Genomic DNA, 7,919 nt, shown 5'->3' with positions numbered 1-7,919 from the left:
CATAGACATTAACCACAGACTCTCAGTGGGATTGAGGACTGGACTTTGAGCAGGTCATTCCAGTATCAATGGTTTTAGTGTCCTTGAAGAACCTCTGAACTAATCTAAATGTATGCTTTGGGTTACAATGTTGTTGGAAGACCTAGCAATCCAGATTCAGACCCAGACTCCCTGTGTCTGAGGCTGAATAACAGACTAAACTTGATGCCCCACCACTATGTGGAACTGTGGAAACTACTTAGCCTCATTAGACCAAAGAAGCATTGGACACCTGTCTTGGTGATTGTTATTGACCTGGCCTCACCTGGAGTTTTTCCCCCACCAAGAAAGACAGTTGTTAGGGCTTGTCATCATATTGGGCTTTGGGGCCATCATCACAGAAGAACCCCTTTACTAAAGGCAGTGCATATCAGAGTGTTATTGAGCTTTGCCTGTGAACATTTGAAAGTCAAAAATGAGTTTTGAACGTCTCTGCTTTCATCTGATGATATTCAATTGCACCTGCTTTGATGCATGAATTCTGCTTCTGTCAGGTGAAGAAAGGGATAGGCCTTGAATTGTTATAAGATGGTTTCCACAATTAAACATGGTGGTGGATGCATCATTCTGTGGCAGCCTCAGCCACAGGAAACCTTGTTTGGGTGTACGGCACCATAAAAACTGAAAATTATGTTAGAATGTGGAAAGTGACCTTGCAAAAATATGCTCATAGAGGGAGCTAAGATCTTCACTGGATCTTTCAATAAGATAATAACCCAAAACTTGCATCCAAAATAGTTCAAATGTTCTTCAAGGATACTAAAACCATGGTCATGGAGTGGTTCAGACCTCAATCCTTTAGATAGTATTTGAAGAGTGCTGAAAATGAATGTCCATTCTCAACATCCATGCAATTTGGACCAGCTTAACTATTTGCGATGAAAAAAATGGGCCAAAATCCCTGGTAGGACATATGCCAACATAGTTAACAACTAATCAAAGTGCCTGGTGTCAATTTTTGTTCATAAATGGCACTGTATTGACTATTAATGATAAGGGGGCTAATAATTTTGTCCTGGCCATTTTTACACTTTTTTGTTTAAACTCATTGTGAAAATGGAAAAGTCCAAATTTAACTTATTGGATACTATCTCCATGGTGTATTTGTTTCCAGAATAACACACATTTATTAATAATGATCATTCTCAATGATTCATGAAGAGATATGTCTAATTTCAGGAGGGGGGCTAATAATATCGTCATCAACTGTATATGTTAAAACGGCTTGCCATATGCTCGTGCCGTGCGCCAATGGAGCTCTCAAACGCGACAGGCACACACACATTCACACACACGCACACACAGGCAGGGGAGGAAGACGGCTAGTTGCCAGACCATGGACTATTATCTCCCAAAAATGTCTCGAGCAATCAAATCATACACCCGAATGTCCACACCTTTGTTTCTATTGACATTTTCATGAGCTATGTCACTCTACCTCCATCAGACCGGTATCAAAACTCGCAATCAAACTCTAATGACGAGGCAAAATGCGCACACACCGGGGGGAGACAGGAGAGCAAAGAAGCCAGCTGATTGACCATAGGTATATTACCATGGCCAAAAATATCATATGGGTCTATCATATCCAACAGACATATTAGATGTCAGTTTTGCAGTCCAAATAATACAAATATGCTGTGATTTTGAATTTCTAGTTGAAGTAGCTTGTAATGATGTAGTTCGCTACATTTTACAGATGGAGCTAGCTTAATATTTCTATTGGATGTAGCTTGTCTAGTGGAGCTAAATGTTAGCTTACTACTAGGTTCTACAAGTAGCTTGCGCAGCCAGACACTGTTCTCGCTGCCTCGCACTGTACACTGTTCACTGTTCATTCCACTCACACGCAGATGCCCAACAAACACAAGCGAATCTACACACATCACATTACATATGGTAACTAAACCACCCGGGCAGCCCACCATGAATTCAGGAAAGGTGTGCATTTTTTAACGTGGTGTTAGCTTGGTGACAGGATAGCACAGGTGCTTTTGAAGTGAGGGCTAGTTAGACGGAAGACAAGTAGACAACATCGATAACAACATTGCCACCAAATAGTAAACTTAGTGCTTCGGCGAGCACATCAGGGGGGAAACGGATTTCCTACCTTATTCTGTCCTGTTAATTCCTGTTACTTGAAGCTCTTAGTTTCGTTATGAAATCCACTTCCATGGTAGCAGTCAAAGTGAACAAGCTAGCCAACACTAATGACACGACCGACTGAACTTCAGATTCGCTATGACGTACCTGCCAGCAAGACTCTCAATGCCAGAATGAGATTGCGGCCAGACTGTTGCTGGCCTCACCACTGTATCTTTCAGTGGGCGTTATGCCAAAGAGTTCAGAGTACATTACATTACATTACATTGCATTTGGCAGACGCTTTATAACCAAAGCGACTTTCAAAAGAGGACATAATCAAGCCAACATCACAAGCAAATACAAAGTGCACAGGAGATATACAGAACAAGTGCAGTTGCAAAGAGGGGTTAGTTGGTTTTTGTTTTTTTTTAATATAAAGAGTAAATAACGAGTACACACACACACAAACACACACTCACAAACTAAACTAAACTAAACTAAACTAAACTAAACATCATGTCAGGAGTCTGCCCTGGGGCAAGGCCAGTTCAAGCATTAGTCTAGTAGATTCTCTCGAAAGAGGAATGTCTTTAGTTGTTTCTTGAAAGCTGCAAGAGATGTGCTCAGTCTTGCTGCCTCTGGGAGACTGTTCCACCACTTGGGTACCACAATGGAGAACAATCTTGACTGGGAGTACCTAGAGCGACTGGATGGCAGAGCCAGGCGGCTTGTGCTGGATGAGCGCAGTTCTCTTCCAGTAACATAAGGCGTTAGTAGGTCCTTCAGATAAGCTGGGGCCGTTCCTGTGATGGTTTTGTAGGCAAGGGTCAATGCTTTGTGCTTGATCCGGGCGGCGATCGGTAACCAGTGCAACTCAATAAATAGAGGAGTAACATGGGTCCTTTTGGGTTGATTGAAAATCAACCGTGCCGCCGCATTCTGGATCATCTGCAGAGGCTTTAGCGCACAAGCAGGTAGACCTGTCATGAGTGAGTTGCAGTAGTCAACGCGGGACAGGACCGTGGCCTGGACCAGTCGTTGTGTAGAATACTGTGTCAGCACAGGTCTGATATTCCGTACGTTGGACATCTGGATTCGACAGGTCCGGGTGACCGAGTTGATGTAGTTGGAGAATGACAGCTCATCATCAAGTAAAGAAATGATAATCACACATAGAAAATAGTACACGTAGAAAATAGTAAAAAATTATCAGGAAAATGAGGGCACACCATACATATTTCTATTAAGTGTATAAAACCGTTTAATACAATATTACCAGGTTGCATACACAGAACGAGCAAAATGGTGCGTGCGCTCAAGCTTGATAACGAGGGATTGCGTAATCCGGGATGAGGCAAGCTAAGAGTTGCTGCTTCTCATCATTCTCATAGGGTTGGTGAGGCACTGCCTCCCCTGCCGTATTGGAGCGCACGTGCCTGGAGGAGATCCACTCTGCCTTTGGGGCCTGTTTCTATTGACGGGAGAATACGGAGACAGCCTGCACTTACAAGCACTCACTATACTGTTTGACTGTCTGCATTGTTTGTTTGGTGCATTGGTGTGTGTGTGTGTGTGTGTGTGTGTGTGTGTGTGTGTGTGTGTGTGTGTGTGTGTGTGTGTGTGTGTGTGTGTGTGTGTGTGTGTGTGTGTGTGTGTGTGTGTGATTGACTGACAGTCATTCATCCCATTCCTATTTCCAGGGTGACTGCACCCCTGCTCCTGCAAGCAGTGTTGCAATATCTTAGATAAGTAGTTTCTACTTTGCCAATGTTGTTGTATTGACATATTGAACTGCGTCTGTTGAGTAAAAATGGATACGTTGTTGGTTCTCGGGTGACGTTCCTCCTCACTCCCTCTGCTTGCCTCAAGCCCTGCCCCATTTACCATTCACATTTGGTAAACAGTAGCTACATGTTTTATGTGTTGCAACATGTAGAACCATGCCACATATATGTTGTGTATGGGTTCCAAATTCAATACATACAATGTAATGAGGATCCAATTCTGGGCCCCGTCTCTCCCTGGGCCCGGGACAAGACATCCTTTTTTGACCCCCCCCACCCCCCCCTGTCGGCTTCCCTGACGATATATAACAAGCTATGATAACCAACTGCACAAAGTCTCAAAAAGGCCTTGCCTCTTGACTATACGAGACATTAGCACACAAAGAAACAGCAACAAAAAAGTGGCATGCCTGATACAAGACTGAAAATTACCCCCTAAAAATGGGATAACATAGTGAAAGGATACATTTTCAGATTCCTGATACTCGAGACAGTATTTTAGAGTTTAAAATAGGTCTCTCTGATGCTCCCTGATGCCACAGTATGAAAAGACAAGAGATGATATCGGCGAAAATGGAAAAAAAATGTGTCTGAGTAAATGTTTGAAGAGCTGCAGGGAGGGCTATACTTAACCAAAATGTTCTTGAAAGGTGTCGGATGAAAGCCCAGAGTCTCCCCTTCGCAATGATACCACATATAACAAAATTAACCATCCCTATATGTCTTAGACAAGGGCCAGTAGAAAGACAGGCACCCATCTTAAAAACCTTAATTTTTGATGGGGGGGTGTTACTTTAACGGCTGATAACCCTAACTTGGCTGTACTTCCAGAAGGGTTATCATACAAAAATGTTAACTTCAGACATGTATCCTTTCAAAACATACAAGCAACTTTTACCCCTCTGAGTGGTACTGACAACTCACGTGGCCCGTGGACTACCTCATGTGTGCATGTTCCCTCCTCTGCAGACCGGGGAAACATGCCTGTCGCGTCGTACGGTGGAAGCATTTCGCTCACATCCGACTGTCGGCTCGTGTAGTGTGAGGACGTGAGTCGTGAGCTGTGAACTTTTAAACAGTGAAATTCCATCGTGCAGTGTGAGCAGAAGCTTAAGACCCACGAGTGAAAATATCGCACAGTGTATGCCCGGCTTTAGTGTAATTGACTATCCAGACGCCTTTGCATTACATAATGTTATCATACAGTAGTGTTGTTTGATCACTCTTACCTTCATGTCCGTTGCAGCTTCATCAATAGGACTGAGATTGTGGCCTCTGTGTAGTTTTGAGGTCTGGCACACCACACACACAGGCTGTTTATCCTCCAGACAGAAGAGTTTGAGTTTCTCACCATGTAGACTGCAGCAGAGCTCCTCAGCCCCTGCTGAAGCTCTCTGCCGTTTTAAAAAAGTCTCACACAGATTCCTTAAAACCAGGTTACATTGTGGCTTACTTTTGGAGAACCTTTTGCAACAGACAGGACACTCCTGGTGCACTTTTGTTTCCCAGTATTTCTCTGCACAGGCTTTACACACACTGTGACTGCACTCCAGGATGACAGGGTCTTTAAAGATATCCAGACAGTATGGACAGGACAAATCCGGCTCACAGAATGGACGCTTGGCAGCCATTCCGTATGTCTGATGAAGAAATTCTCAAATTCCCTAAAGTCTTCTTTCTTATGATAGTGGTGGTGGATGTTTAATATCCAGAAAGAACAAGGACACTCAGTGAAGTGTGGTGCTGTTGAACTGTGGTGTCAGCCTCAGCAAGTACCTGGATGTTGCTTAGGTTTCGTTACAGCAGAATGTTACGAAGTAGAATTTCCAGAAAGGCCACACCTCTTCTGTACAGGTATTCTGAACATGTGTTGTAATTATCCGAGTCACAGTGGAAATTCTGTAGGATGACAGTAACATTATGAATCAACAGGAGCTGGCAGGACTATAGGAATATTCATATATATATTTTTTTAAATGAACAGGAGCGTCAATGTACAACAACTACAGTGAAAATTCTCGTGTTTATAACATAGAGCCAGATTCAGCCATCTTGAGGCTGAGACAAAAGATACTAAATGAATACCAAACTGTGGTTTGTGATGCAACTGGTCTCTCGTCTGTCGGTTCAGAAACACGCCCATGACTTTTTCAAGTACAGTAGAGATGGGCTGTCTTTGCCGTGTGTGTGTGTGTGTGTGTGTGTGTGTGTGTGTGTGTGTGTGTGTGTGTGTGTGTGTGTGTGTGTGTGTGTGTGTCACCAGGTCTTCCTATCTCTGTGAACAGGGGGGTTCTAAAGGTCTAAAGTCCTCTAATGTCTCCTTATCACACTGCTGTCACCATGCAGGACACACACCTTGCCCTCTAGGGGTGCGGCAATGCAGCAATACAGTATGTCTTGCTAAGCCTATCGTGTGAACAAGTAGTTGTATCCTTTGCATGTGTAGCAAAGTGGAATATAGCGACTACGCCTGGTGGTAGTAAGTGGTATCACCAGGAATTAATTTACTGAAAGGCTAAACAGGTTCGTTGTACAGAGACAGAAACGAGGGTCCCAAATACATCTGTTTTATTTTTCTTTTCAACTGTGCAAACTTGGTTTCAATAAATAAAACACAGACAATTAGACATACATTGTGCACACACATGCACTGAAGTAACGCAGTCCAGTCACAGAAGAGGGGTTAATAGGAGGAGGTGGAATCACGAATGGCGCCCGACATACCAGCAGCAGAGAAAATGTATCTCAAATCCCAGCAATCAAAGCACACAAAAACATAAGTAAAATAAAGGAAAGAAAAGCGAAACCACTGCAACATAAGCATGCAAAACTCAAAAGGAAATGTAGATAAGTCACTGCACACACTAAGCTACTGGATATGAAGGCGTGGACGTAGCCACCAGAGCCGTTTTCCCTAGAATGAGTGACTGATGCACACACAGCCCAATAGGCGCGTTGCAGATGGATGAAGGCGGGTGACGCAGCCAAAAAGCTCAATGAGCTCAAACAAACCCCGCCACATGTACAAACAAAATAAAACATAAACAGAAAATAATGAAAATCAAACTCTTCTCCAGACAAAACAGCAGTTGGAGCGGCGTATACGGGCATCCCAAATTGCGTCCTCGTCCTGGAGACGGCTGGTGCGCACTACGAACACAAAGGCTTCAATTACCAACGCGAGAGGAAGTTAACACATTGAATGATGAACGCGCGGCCACAATACCCACCTTTGCGCACTGGGATTTCACACACACCTGCCGCGGAGCCTGCCCTCTCCCACGCGTAATTCCAGGCAAAGGAAAGTACAAATACGGCTCACGTTAGAAACCGGGAATAACTATAAAAGTTAAATAGATGTGTGTGGAGATCCACAACTTACCCTGGCCTATATGTAACAGTGGCACGTAAACAGTTAATTAAATTCAACTCAGCTCTTGCACGACTACGCCACCTAGGGTGGGGGAAGACAACCTAGGAGTGAAATTACCCCCCAAATTAGTAAACCAGGACACAGGTTCGGAGCACTCCTAGGCAGGAGTCAAGTTCAAGTGTTTATTCTCTTTTCACAATGCATAAAAATGTAAGGCAATGTACAAAATGGGGATTTGGCTGATCAGGCCGACATCAAGAACAATCACATGGATTCACACAAGCATACAACAGTCCATATTCCATAGAGAGTTCTTCAGTCCATACACATCACAAATACAATAGTCAGACTGGTCAATAATCAGGTGAATACAAATGTGCAAATATGCAGTGGTGATGCAAAGGGACAAATACTAATACATTACAAAATACAATATGGATGAATTGTATTAAAGACAATATTGCACTGATCCCTATTAGACACCCACAGACGGGTCGTTATGTGGAGCAATATGGCCAATGGCCACACACACACACACACAATCACACCACACACACGCGCACGGCACCTGCGAAAGAGGAGGGAGGCTACACTCAATCGTACGAACCGCCCCCAATACGGGGGAGACAGGGCAATGT

General features: G+C 43.7%; 1 pseudogene; it reads right to left on the bottom strand.

The window, feature by feature from the left end:
• Positions 1-7,919, bottom strand: part of LOC134460519 (uncharacterized) — a 35,381-nt pseudogene that overhangs the window by 3,002 nt on the left and 24,460 nt on the right.

Source organism: Engraulis encrasicolus, chromosome 13, assembly GCF_034702125.1.
Source record: "Engraulis encrasicolus isolate BLACKSEA-1 chromosome 13, IST_EnEncr_1.0, whole genome shotgun sequence".
Classification (NCBI taxonomy): Eukaryota; Metazoa; Chordata; class Actinopteri; order Clupeiformes; family Engraulidae; genus Engraulis; species Engraulis encrasicolus.
This window is presented reverse-complemented; position numbering and strand designations above follow the sequence as displayed.